The following is a 14,531-nucleotide window of genomic DNA, read 5'->3' as shown; positions in this document are numbered from 1 at the left end:
AAGTTCCCGTCAATGAAAGGTCACGTTGGTAAAGCCACAGGAGAATGCTGCAACTCTTTCCAACAACAGGAACAGAGAAAGCGCGTATCTGATTTGTGTACGCACTAAGATGTTCTGTCAAAGTGACGAGACATATCTATGTCCTAGAAGGGGCCTTCCACAATTTAGCAGGAAGAGGCTGAAAACGGGTCTCGTGTGATTGAGTGCTTGAGGAAGAACGTCCCACCGTGGGCCTGCTAACACCACCCACTTCAAGTTTTCGCCCTGATGTATTACTTGAGTTCCGTCATTCATGTGGACCTAGGTAATACAATGGTTTACGCCAACACAAAATTCCCAAAAGTGTGACAGACAGACTGTAGAGAAATAAACTATGTGCTTACCCCAAGCACATTAATTTATATCCTAGTAACAACCTTGAACATTTCTCAATTCAGCATGGAGACATCAATAGAGAACATAGAAGCTAATATAATTGTGTAGTCTTCCGCGGCAGAGTGAGTCGACATAAAAGTTTTCTGAGTATGGTACCGCGTCAAAATGTATAAAACTACAGTTGCTGGAGAAAAACCAACGTTTCGGTCACTGTTGCAGCGATTTTCTTCTGTGTCTACTGGTGTGTTGTAGCTATGCAGAGTCCCTTACATTTTGTTGTTACTGTTCACTGTGCATGCCATTACGTCATAATTTTAAAAAGATAGTTCGTTTCATTGCTCAATTAAGGAAGAAGGAGAGGAAACTTTATTTTAATAGTTTGTTGCGGCAGAGGGAGAGCGTAGCCTCTATTGTCTATTTGCTATTGAGTTATGTGCCATCATTGGTGGTTCACCGTCGAATGAGAAGTTGGCTCCAGTTTACCAAATGCTGGACGTCGGCGCGCGGCGGCAGTTACTCGCCGGTAGTGCTCGTGCCTCGTGTTGACAGTGCGGTCTGTTGGGCTCTTGATTGCTGGCAACCAAGATTGGGCAAGCCTGAGTTCGTCCTCTCTAGACATGTTCTTAGGGTTTTTAAGTTGCTGACCAACAGGCAGCACGAGACGGTATACTTGGAAAAGGCCGGATTATACGGGAAGATTTCAGTTAGATTACATCATGGTCAGACAGAGATTCCGAACACATTACTCAGGAAGAATCAATACGCAAAGAAGTGGGATACGGAATTAGTATGGAATGACGAGATACGTTTGAAGTTATCTAAGGCTGTAGATACAGCAATAAGGAACACCTCAGTAGGCAGTACTGTTGAAGAGGAATGTACATCCCTAACAAGGGCGATGACAGATGTTGGGAAGGAGAACATAGATACAAAGCAGGTAACTGCGAATAAACCATGGGTAACAGAAGAAATACCTCAACTGATCGATGAAAGGAGGAAGTACAAAAACGTTCCGAGAGACTCAGGAATACAGTCGCCGAGGAATGAAATAAATAGGAAGTGCAGAGAAGCTAAGACGAAATGGCTGTATGAAAAATGTGAAGAAATTGAAAAAGAAATGATTGTCGGTAGAACTGACTTAGCATATAGGAAAGTCAAAACAACCTTAGGTGATCTTAAAAGCAAGGGTGATAACATTAAGATTGCAACGGGAATTCCACTGTTCAATGCAGAGGAGAGAGCGAATAGGTACAAAGAATACATTGAAAGCCTCTTTGAGGGGGAAGATTTGTCTGATGTGGTAGAAGCAGAAACAGGAGTCGATTTAGAAGAGATAGGGGACGCAGTACTAGAACCAGAATTTAAAAGAGCTTTGGAAGACTTAAGATCAAATAAGGCAGAAGGGATAGATAACATTCCAACAGAATTTCAGAAATCGTTGGGGGAAGTGGCAACAAAACGGATATACACTTTGGTGTGTAGAATGTATGAGTCTGGCGACATACCGTACGACTTTCGGAAAAACATCATCCACACAATTCCGAAGACGGCAACAGCTGACAAGTGCAAGAATTATCGCACAATCAGCTTAACAGCTCATGCATCCCAGTTGCTGACAAGAATAATACACAGAAGAATGGAAAAGTAAATTGAGAATGCGCTAGATGATGAGCAGTTTCTCTTTAGGAAAGGTAAAGCCACAAGAGAGTCAATTTTGACGAGGAAGCAAGATCAAAGAAAAATCAAGACACAGTCATAGGATTTGTCGACCCGAAAAAAGCCATCGACAATGTAAAATGGTGCAAGATGTTAAAATTCTGAAAAAAGTGGGGGTAAGCTATATGGAGAGACGGGTCATATACAATATGTACAACAGGAAGTATTAAGAGTGGACGACCAAGAAAGAAGTGCTCGGATTAAAAAAAGGTGAAAGAAAGGGATGTAGTCTTTCGCCCCTACTGTTCAATCTGTACATCGAGGAAGCAATGATGGAAATAAAAGAAAGGTTCAACAGTGGAATTAAAATTCAAGGCGATTCGCTGATGACATTGCTATCCTGAGTGAAAGTGAAGAATCATTACGTGATCTGCTGAATGGAATGAACAGTCTAATGAGTACAGAATATGGACTGAGAGTTAATAGAAGAAAGACGAAAGAAATGAAAATAGCAGAAATAAGAACAGCGAGTAACTTTACATCAGGATTCATGGTCACGAGGTAGATGAAGTTAAGGAATTCTGCGACGTGGGCAGTAAAATGACGAGTGACGGACGGAGCAAGGAGGACATTAAAAGCAGACTAGCAATGGCAGAAAGGGCATTCCTGTCCAATAGAAGTCTACGAATATCAAATATCGGCCTTAATTTGAGAGAGAAATGCCTGAGAATGTATCATTGTATGGTAGTGAAACATGGAGTGTGGGAAAACCGGAACGGAAGACGGAAGAGAATCGAAGCATTTGAGATGTGGTAATACAGACGAATGTTGAAAATTAAGTGGACAGATACGGTAAGGAAGGAAAAGGTTCTGTGCTGAATCGGAGAGGGAAGGTATATGTGAAAAATACTGATAAGGTGAAGGGACAGGATGATAGCACAACAGTTAAGACAGGAGAGAATGACTTGCATGGTACTAGAGGGAAACGTAGAAGGCAAAAACTGTAGAGGAATAAAGAGATTGGAATACATATAGCAAATAACAGAGGACGTAGATTGCGAGTGCTACTCTGAGATGAAGAGGTTAGCACAGGAGAGAATTTCGTGGCGAGCCGCATCAAACCAGTGAGAAGACTGACGACCCAATAAAAAATATCTTTTAAAAAAAATTACTGTGCACATTCCACTTACTGTCAGGGGTTAGAACCATCGCCCACCCAGATGATAAGAATGGGAATCGGAGAGAAAAGGGGGTGACAGAAGCATAGCTCACGAACGTATGAAACAATTTCAACCACATTTTGTGTATGCATGACTCATTACCTGTATGAAAATATTCGGGGGTAACGTAGCGGTTGGTATGAGAAGCGCTGATGCGTAAAAATATTCAATAACGACCGATATTAGTATGGGATCAATAGTTTTCCTGATCGTTAGGCTCCTTAGTGACAGGAGCAATGACGTTTCATACCTAGGGACAGGCGTAGGGAGCGCAAAGACAGTGACATAACGGTACCGCTCTGTAAGGCCCCAAGCAAATTCTGTCAAACTTGGCCTATCTGGACAGAATAGCTGTGACAGTAAGACACCGCTAGCACCCCTATGGCTGAGGACAAGACTGACCAAGTAAACAAAAGTATCCGGACACCAGGCTGAAAATGACTTACAAGTTCATCGCGCCCTCCATCGGTAATGCTGGAATTCAATATGGTGTTGGCCCACCCTTAGCCTTGAAGACAACTTCCACCCTCGCAGGTATACGTTCTATCAGGTGCTGGAATGTTTCTTGGGGAATGGCAGCTCATTCTTCATGGAGTGCTGCACTCAGGAGGGGTTTCAATGTCGGTCGGCGAGGCCTGGCACGAAGTCGGCGTTCCAAAACATCGCAAAGGTTTTCTATGGGATTCATGTTCCCCAATTTCCATGAGTTAGGTTAACTGAATTTACCTTTTCACGCCAGTTCCAGGATTGACGTCATAGGAGGGGCAGATGGGAGGGGGGAGGGTGAAGTTACACTATGTGATAAAACGTATCCGGACACCAGGCTGAAAATGACTTGCAAGTTCGTGGCCCCCTCAATCGGTAGTGCTGGAATTCAATATGCTGTTGGCCCGCCATTAGGCTTTATGACAGCTTCCACTCTCACAGGTATACGTTCAATCAGCTGCTGGAAGGTTTCTTGGGGAATGGCAACCCATTCTTCCAAAAACATACCAAAGGTGTTTAATAGGATTTACGTCAGGACACTGTGCAGACCAGTCCATTACGGGGATATTATTGTCTTGTCACCACTCCGCCACAGGCCATGCATTACGAACAGGTGCTCGATCGTGTTGAAAGATGCAATCGCCATACCCTTATTGCTCTTCAACAGTTTGGTGATGATGTTTGGTCTGTGAGGCTCTCAACTGCGCGGTCATCAGCGCCTGTACAAAGTTCCCATTTTTTCACAGTCCAATTTTTTACACAGTCCACTCTAGCCACTGGTACGAATGATGGTGATGAAATGATGAGGACAACACAAACACCCAGTCTCCGGGACTCCGTGATCCAGAAGTAGCAACGCTAGCCACTTGACCACGACCTGCGGACTTCTTCAAGAGTGGGAAGGAAGAAGGTACTTAAATATCAATGTAGGCCTGTGCTGTTATAGTGCCATGCAAAACAACAAAGGGGGCGAGCCCCCTTCATGAAAAATACGATCACACCATAACACCACCGCTTCCGAATTTTACTGTTGGCACTACACACGCAGGCAGATGACGTTCACCGGGCATTCACCATACCCACACTCTGCCATCGGATCGCCATATAGTGTACCGTAATTCGTCATTCCGCACAACGTTTGCCACTGTTCAATAGTCCAATGCTTACGCTCGTTACACCAAGGGAGGCGTCGTTTGGCATTTACCAGCGTGATGTGTGGCTTATGAGCAGCCGCTCGACCATGAAATCCAACTTTTCTCACTTCCCGCCTAACTGTCATAATACTTGCAGTGGATCCTGATGCAGTATGGAATTCCTATGTGATGGTCTGGATAGATGTCTTCCTTTAACACATACGACCCTCTTCAACTGTCGGCAGTCTGTCAGTCAACAGACGAGGTCGGCCTGTATGCTTTCGGGCTGCATGTGTCCGTTCACATTTCCACTCCACTATCACATCGGATATAGTGGACCTAGGGATGTTTAGTAGTGTGGAAATCTCACGTACAGACGCATGACACAAGTGACACTCAATCAGCTGACCACGTTCGAAGTCCGTGAGTTCCGCGGATCGCCCCATTCTGCTCTCTCACGATGTCTAATGACCGCTGAGTTCGCTGACATGGAGTACCTGGCAGTAGGTGGTAGCACAATGCACCTAATATGAAAAGCTTATGTTTTTGGAGGTGTCCGGATACTTTTGATCACATAGTGTAATAGAATGATGTGGGAACGCCTGGAGTAATTTCAACCTAATTTAGCATACAGGGTGATTATAATTAAAGTAAATCTTTCAAAACGCTGCAGAAATAACACCACTGGTCAGAATGACGTCAAATTGCAATGAAATATTATTGGAGGAGGAGGAGGAAAACGTATGGCAGAAGAAAAAAATAGTGTGAAAATTGTTCGCCGGCCGCGGTGGTCTTGCAGTTCTAGGCGCTGCAGTCCGGAACGGCGGGACTGCTACGGTCGCAGGTTCGAATCCTGCCTCGGGCATGGATGTGTGTGATGTCTTTAGGTTAGTTAGGTTTAAGTAGTTCTAAGTTCTAGGGGACTGATGACCTAAGATGTTAAGTCCCATAGTGCTCAGAGCCACTTGAACCATTTTTTGAAAATTGATCAACAGATAGTGCTGTGTTTATCAGAATACGTAAGTGAAAATACCTGTCATGCGCACGACCATTGAAGGGGGTATAAACACGCCGGGTACACGGCTTTTCCTCCTTTCGCGTCTCCGACGATCGCAATGACTGGCTTTACTTGTAAAGCTGTACCTCAAGAATGATGACTGTGCACATGTAGCGCTGCAGAAATTCCGGACAGTGAAGGGTTTGAAAAAAGACGTTGGTCAGATAACTGCCGCGCATCTAGAGGGAATGATTCAGAAATTCGAAAAGAATGGTTCTTTTGGTGTGCAACCTCGTAGAGGGAGGAAGCGAATTGATTCGACGGCAGTGGATGCAGTGGCCACAGCAATGCAGGAGGAGACGAGCGGTGGGGTGCGAATGTGTAGTGCACGGAGAATTGCACGGACATTGGACATACCCGTGAGCACGATGCGTAAAATCCTACGAAACATCCTTCTTTGCTATCCATTCAAAATTACCCATGTGCACGAGTTGCTTCCTGTTAACCTGCCAGCGCGAGAGTGACCTTTCTTTAGAATTTCTTGCTCGCATGGAACAGAGCAATGACAGGATGTGTCAATACACAGAATTGTCGAATACGGGCAACGGAAAATCCATACGCAAATCAGCCAGTACCACCACTTCATCCTAAAAAGAGCACTGTGTGGTGCGGGTTTACGGCATCATTTGTCATAAGGTTGAAGAGATTGGTGCTTCCGGTCCTGTTACCTGTACCGTCACTGGTAAGCGCTGTGAGTGTCTTTTGCGCAACCACGTCATTCCGGCTCTCCAACAGCGTGCATGTGTGGATGGGATCATTTTTATGTAAGATGGCGCACCTCCGCACATTGCAAATCCAGTTAAGCAGCCGCTGAAGCACCACTTCGGAAAGGCTGGAATTATCAGCCGTCATTTCCCTACAGCCTGGCCGTCCTGATCAAGTGATCGTAATTCAATGTTCTGACTGCAAACTTAGCTGCATTGAAGGCACGCACTGCGTAACACATTCTGAACGTGACCCCGGAAACACTTCGATCAGTTGTGGAACATGATGTTTCTCGATTTCATCTTGTTGCAGAAAACGGTAGATAGCATATTGAACATGTTTTTCGCCACTCCCAAGGAAATTAATAATCCGATTTGATTTTGATTGATGCTTTTTATGCGGTTTTTGGGCTCAGGACAATTAAAAACCGATTTGAAACTTCCTGGCAGATTAAATCTGTGTGCCAGACCGACGGGACCTTTGCCTTTCGCGGGCAAGTGCTCTACCATCTGAGCTATCAAAGCACGACTCACGACCCGTCCTCACAGCTTTAATTCCACGAGTACCTCGTCTTCTACCTTCCAAACTTCACAGAAGCTCTCCTGCAGACCTTCCAGAACTAGCACTCCTGGAAGAAAGGATATTGCGGAGACATGGCTTAGCCACAGCCTGGGGGATGTTTCCAGAATGAGATTTTCACTCTGCAGCGGAGTGAAAATCTCATTCTAAAAACCGATTTGACTCATGCCTTTTATGCGGTCTTTGGCCCCCGCACAATTAAAACCGATTTTTCCCATTCGATGTGATACGACCTTGCCGTGGTGGATGGGCTTACTTAGCTAACAGTATCACACCAGTCCACCCATGCTCACTGAGTAGTACAGTTTGCTTAGCGTCAAACGTACACATTAGGCATTGTTGTGTATTCATTTGTCATTTGTAGTCGACCAGTATTAAATTATGATGGTTACAGCACCACCTACTGCCACATTTTGTAACTATATATTTTTCTTCTGCCATTCGTTTCCCCCCTCCTCCGATAATATTCCGTTGCAATTTGACGTCATTCTGACCAGTGGTGTTACTTCTACAGCGGTTTGAAATTTTATCTTTAATTATAATCACCCTGTATAATGTAGATGAGACATTATTTGCATAGAAGTTCTGTTAGAGTAAGATTAACCTATACCCCTAGGGGTTGAGGTAGACATGAGAAGGAATGCTATGTAAATATTATTTCCTGTATTTAATTGACCTGAAATGCTTTAAAAGTATGAAGCGCAGTTTGTCTCTAAGATATGTTGTTCAATAAGCCAACAGGTCGTGAGAAAGAGAAATGGAGCTAGCCGTAATATCGTCGGTTTTGGTGCCAAAAATAACGTCGCACAACTGAATACACAGACGTACATTACTAGACTGGCAAAGACGCGTCTTTTAATGAACCCTGACATATGGTGAGGTAAGACAGCATCATAGGAAGTTGATGTACGGTACCACTACAATTTTCTGAAACGAAATAGCGTTACCAGCTGTACGGGGTGGTCTAAACAAGTTCTGCAGTTGAGCAAATATTCGTGTACTAGTTGAGTTTAACACATACCGAGTACGTTGTAGAAACGTGGTACGAGAAGAGCGCTAAGTTATATATACATATGTTTCAAGGACACTGCAGTTTAAATAAAAACACTCGAATGAATAAAGATAGTTTTTATCAGCGGCAAAAAGCACGTTCTACTAATAGGAGCACTTTTATAATGGGCACTCTATTCGAAGAAAAGCCGAAGTTGATCAAAATTGTTAAAAAACACATAATTAACCTACGTCTGTTAGTACTAGAGTTTGTAAGTCCCTTGGAATGAACGTAAACTATTTAAACACTACCGTTATTTGAAATTAGACAAACCTTAGCGTAATTATTTAAGATTACATACCGTACAAAAGCAAAAATTTGTAATATTTTTCTAAAATAAAAGGAATGTCAGCGTTGGCCGTAATATTGGTGTTTTATTGATGGCAGAATCGATTTTCGATCACATAGTGATCATCTACAGTACTGGTATGTACAACTTAAACCCAGACACTGGTATCAAGTTATCAATAACCAAAACTGAGAAGCGATGACAATAACAGAAATGAAAACTGTCAAGCAAACGGTTTTGGATACTCATATAAAGGAGATAATTTTATTAAATGTCTTATGGCAGCAGTGGGACCCCTTATAACATAAAATCTAATTTTTAAAATACCATACATCCAAAGTAGGCCATAACAATTAATCTAAAATGCAAGTTGTAGAGAAATGGTAATATACATCGTATATCCAGAAAAAACATCATAAGGTAGGAAAGGTAACAGTATAAATTATTGCCAAAAAATACACCGCAGCACTGTAAGTAAATTATAGCCAGATTACGCACATTTTTCCGCAATTACTAAAGCAATTAAAATGTAGTGACAAACTAGCAACATAAATAATTACATAAAAGCGATGAGGGTTTGATCTCTTGTCTATTGGGAAACCATACAGATTGTCATAACCGAACGCTTAATGTGTAGTGTGCATGGATTTTGTTAGAGACCTGTTATGACTGTCGGTTATGTAACCTGACCACCAGTTAACAGAGGTTATTACAAAACCGTTGCTAAATGTACCAGCCAGTTAATGTCAACAAAGAACCTCAAAAAAAAGCACTCCATTAAAATATGTTAGCTAATGAAAAGTATGGGTAATACGGTTCAGCTATCTGATTCACACGTATTACCTAGTAAGTGAGAACAATGTTAACATAATAAAATACTGTAATGCTGTTATGAGATATATATATATGCACATGGGCTGTATCAGAACCCTTATTACAACACGTTAATGTAAACTCATTCAAACGACGAAGGAATTACAAGAATACATGAAAAATAATTACATACAAGTGAAAATAGTTACTATTTACTTCGTGTTAGCGCCTCAGAGATGTCAACTACATTGAAAACTATGTTCCAATAGGCATCCTAAACTTCCAGAATTCGAAGAACAAAATGGAGAATACTTTTTTAAAAAACTAAATTAGTAAACTTTATTGGTGCAAACCAGAACATATGTGCCTAAGCATTAAGATAGCTAAAATAGAAACTAACGTACGTGTTCTCGTAACGAGTTTGAGTGAAACGTTGTATATGAGGAATTTACAAGCGATTGATTTCGGATCGCCAATTGTGATGACTGGCCATTAGTTGACAGCTTTTTTACACAGGAAAGCAGGGAAGCATTCCCAAAAGTGCGTACTTCTCGAAATCGTATGTTCTCAGTTTTGGTTATTGATAACTTGATACTAGTGTCTGAGTTTAATTTATACATATAAACACTGAAGATGATCACTATGTGATCGAAAATCTATTCCGCTATCAATAAAACATTAATATTACGGTCAACGCTGACCTTCCTTTTAATTTAACGTATATGGTCGTTGTGCACACAGCACTCCATGGAGTCGCCAATCAATAAGATTTTTCTAGTTACGCTTGTACTGAGACATGTTCCTATCCTTGTTTATTCGTCTGTTGTAAGAAAAAATTACATCCAAAAGCGACGCATATATTGACCATTATTTCAAAACTCTAAATGTTTATCGCCATTTATTACGACTATTTCATCAGTAAGTAAACATCTGTTTACGCGTCCCTTACGTCCATATTGCGATTCTAAAGTTCTGGCTTCATTGACACCAATGATACTGTACACGGCGTTGCCGGTTTGGTAATGTATGTTTGTGGCTGAATACCGCAGACACACTTAACGTCCTCTCTGGAGTCTCATGGTGTAAAACAGAGGAGAATCAGTTGTCACTGAAAGTCCTCTCTGTCGAAACGACAGTCAGATACTATTGTAACTTTGCCTTAATCAAGTGTTGTTTGTAATCTGAAATAAATGTTGCTTTCAAAGTTCCTAGAATTTTCATTTAAACCCAGACTCTCATGACAAATTCTTTTTAAAATAAAGAAGGAATATAATTGAATGTTAAGAAATGAAAAAAAGAAATGCTTATCGTATTAAAAATGTGAAAAGTGTTTCTTCCATTTTCACACCAAAAGCGTTGAACCGTTGTCCACAATCTTTTGCGCATTTCTTAGCCAGGTACGATTACAAGTTTCCTCAAGGTTAGTGTGAGATATAGATGAAATATGAGTGAAAGTATATGTGAAATATGTTAAGTGTATGTGAAAGACATGTCTATGAAATACGTATGACATTCGTATCCAAGAAAAACGAGTTCAAAAATGATATACTTTTCTGTGACTAACATTTGCCAAATTTATGTGTCTTTTAGCCAGGGAAAGGAGTAAATTATGCTACAGAAATGAAAGCTGATTGGTGAGACTAAGAACCTGGCCTAAAAGATGTTACAGCATGCCAAGAGCAACTTTCGCAGAACGCTATTGCAGAGATCAGAAAGATTGAGACGTTTGCCACTGAAACGTGTCAATTGGTGGAGAGTTTGGTAGTAGGTGTAGGCGAAAACCGTCAAAGACATTGCTCACGGCACAGTCTGGCCGCCCCTCGGATACTCTGCCTTCTGGTGAATGCAGTGTCATGAGCCCCGTGGCATCAGCTAACCGTCCTGTCCGTGCACTGCCTGGTAATGAGGTTCACTGATGCACCCAAGCAAAACCCTAGCCGCCACTTGTCTCGAAGCAATAACGAAACGCCGGGAAAACAAACTAAGACCATTATTAGTACCATAGACATTTTATTGTTCTCTTTTTGACGTTAATATATGTTGAAAAGATTTGATTTTCAAAATAAGTTTTGTAAAGAGTAATTACTGTATTACAAAAGTAGATCAATTTGATATAAATAGAAACATACTAAAATTCTTTAATTAAATTCCGCAGATGGCGCATCTAATTTTGTTATTTGACGTTGATTGACAAAGCCGCACACAAGTGCAAATTTTTATAATTATTAAATGTAGCTAAAATAAATTATCTCCTAAACACTGTTGGTGTAATATGCTTCACGAAGCATTACGAAAGCATCGACACATGAAATAACTGCTCTACGTGGAACTAACAACAAAACTCTTTACACTGAAATGCGCCCACGTTCCGCTTTAACAAAGAGCACTCTACTGATCTCGCGTAGGCGACGCAATATTATCACTCGCTTTCCTGGTGGTTTGAGATGTGTTTTCATCTTCTGATATTCCACTAAAATTTGGCGCGTTAAGGGGTTAGTCTGATAAGGAAATACTGAATTTTTGTAAAAAATTTTTTTGCTTAAATATATTCATTCGGATACAGTATGCAGTTTTATAATGCGAAAGGATTTCGTGAAATTTGAAAGAGAAACGTAGAAAAATAATGTTGTTCAAGGCAGCAGCTGAGGTGGGCGTGGCATTATGTTCGCTGTCACAGTGTTATCTGGTTGTCCTGAAAAGTTATACTACAGAAAGAAACTGCACTTTGTTGCATTCTGTTAAGCATTCCAGGTATCTTTTGAATAAGCACGTTCTTTGAGGAGCAGGCATTTCTTTATGCTCTTTGATCACAAGTTCTTTGAAGTGGTTTGTAAACAAGCTTGTGAAAAGTATGTTGTGTATTTTCTGTAGAGCTATTTCAGTGATAAGTCATACTTAAAGCCAGGGGTAAAAATATACTAAAACGAAAATCTAAAGAAATACTTACAAAGAGGTGGTCTACTAGACAGACAGAAGAAACACCCAAATGTGAGATGGAAGCAAGTACTTCTATAGGATCAAAAGAACTTAAACTTGAGAAAGATGAGGACCTGTACATGTTTGCTGACATGACTCCCTTAAGATCCCTGTATAAAAATGGATTTTGTAGCAAATGTTTCAAGGAGAGTGCAATTGCACAAATAAGAAACGCATTCGGTTTTTCTAGAATAGTGGTTGCGAAACGTGAGAACTGTGGTTATGTTTTAAATGAAATCTACACATGGTCTCAGATGTAGAAATCTGAAAATAAGAAGAGCATTTTTAATGTCAACAAAAAATATAGAATTATTCGGTAGTCGATATGCCCCTCCGTAAATATTCTGTTTAGGCATGGACTAACATTATTTGCAAATTTACTTACTATAAAATCTTGAATTATAGTGTAAGAGAAGGAAACTTTTTTCCAGGTGTGTTCTGGAAGAATCAAGGAGATCGATATGCGAGGCACACATTAAGGAAAATGATTGCGAGTATGATTAACATTTCTGTCGGCCATGATGGTAGGTGGCATAAGAGAGGTTTTACCAGTAACTTCGGAGTTGGATGTGTGCTTATCATTTAGACTGGTCTAGTGACTGATTGGGAAGTCATTCACGCACTGCACCAAAGAGCGATTTGGGTGAAGAAATTCCAGAGTTTTCATTTTGGTACGAGGACCACCTCCAGGCATGGAAGTGGAAGCTGTAGGAAGGTTATGGAGGCGGTCAGAAGAGTTCGGTTTCCATTATTCTATTCTGTCGTCTGATGCAGACTGCAGAACGCACATTCATCTACAGACACCGAATGTCTATGGGAACGCAGGAATTGTGAAGGAAGAATGTGTGAATCAGAATGCGAAGCGACTTGGGACAGGATTGGGATATGTGGTGAAGGAAAGTTTGGCACAAAACATGACTCTCGTTGGGAAAGCACGTGGAAGTTTGAAAGAAGAAACAATTGTAAAGCTGACTCATTGTAACATAAGACTCATTGTTGCCAGTGCTCCAGTTACTACGGTGATGAAGATTTCAATCTATGCAACACTGGGTCACTGCATGAATGCTGATGAGAAACCGCAACACGTGAAGTGTCCAAAAGGTTAGAATTCTTGGTGTTTCTTTAATCGTGCCCCTGCCAAAGGAGAACAAGCAGAACCACATAAAACTACTATTCAGACGGCTCTGAGGCCATCTGTCAGAATTATATCTGTTTATCAGAGGCTGGCATCTGATACAATTCTCATCACATGCACTGTTGGAAAGACTCAAATTGCATTGAGTGTCTACGTAGCATAATATGGTCAAAGTGCACCAAGGATGTATTTGTATCGGAAAGAAAATTAGAACTGTGACAGAAGCTGTTTCACAGTTCAATCAAGGATGACATCTGACAGAAGCAACACCATACGAAGGAGAAAAGTTAGAGACGAGCAAAGAAGGAAGCAAAAGGCCAACTGGTGCCTAGAATTTGAAAAAAGAAACCTCAATACATCAAGACTGATGGCCATACAAGCTGAGGAAGCTCTGAAAAGAGCAGAAGTAACAACGAACAGGACAGGTGAATTTTAAAGCAAGAACCGGGGAGCGATTGTGTTGTTTAATTTTAACTGCATTTATCTCTAATTTATGAAGCGGAACATTCAAATATAACTTTTTGTAGTAAACACTCCATAAATTGGATGAATTTTTTAGAGAAAACTCTTACTATCAATGTTAACAGCCTCCAGTACAATTTTGAAAAAAAAAAAAATTAGAAAATATTGATTTGCGAATGTTTTGATTATTTTAATAATAACATTCAGAATTCTGAAAATTAATTTTAAAGCCACAGTAAAAGATACCCAATAAAGTTTACACAAAACTGTTTGTTAAAATTATTAAATACAGTCTTCAATTTCTAAAGCACATTAAAGTAAATTTAATGTATGGAAGAAGATTTTTCAAAAAGCCCTTCAAAATAATAGAAAATAATACAAAAATTTCTCAAAAAGTGTTGGAGAAATCGAGTTGTAACAGTGCAGTAATATTTAGGATATGCAGAAATTATATGTTTAAAATCTGAGACCAACTGATTAATCAGGGAAGTTTCATTTTTTACCACCTAACCCCTTAATATCATGTCTTCCTCAGTTAAAGCTCATGCTAATACCGTCTCAATCTTAAAAAATTATTTTACGTCATCAAATATA

Source organism: Schistocerca americana, chromosome 3, assembly GCF_021461395.2.
Source record: "Schistocerca americana isolate TAMUIC-IGC-003095 chromosome 3, iqSchAmer2.1, whole genome shotgun sequence".
Classification (NCBI taxonomy): domain Eukaryota; kingdom Metazoa; phylum Arthropoda; class Insecta; order Orthoptera; family Acrididae; genus Schistocerca; species Schistocerca americana.
The sequence above is the reverse complement of the archived record's forward strand: the minus strand, read 5'-3'. Positions refer to the sequence as shown.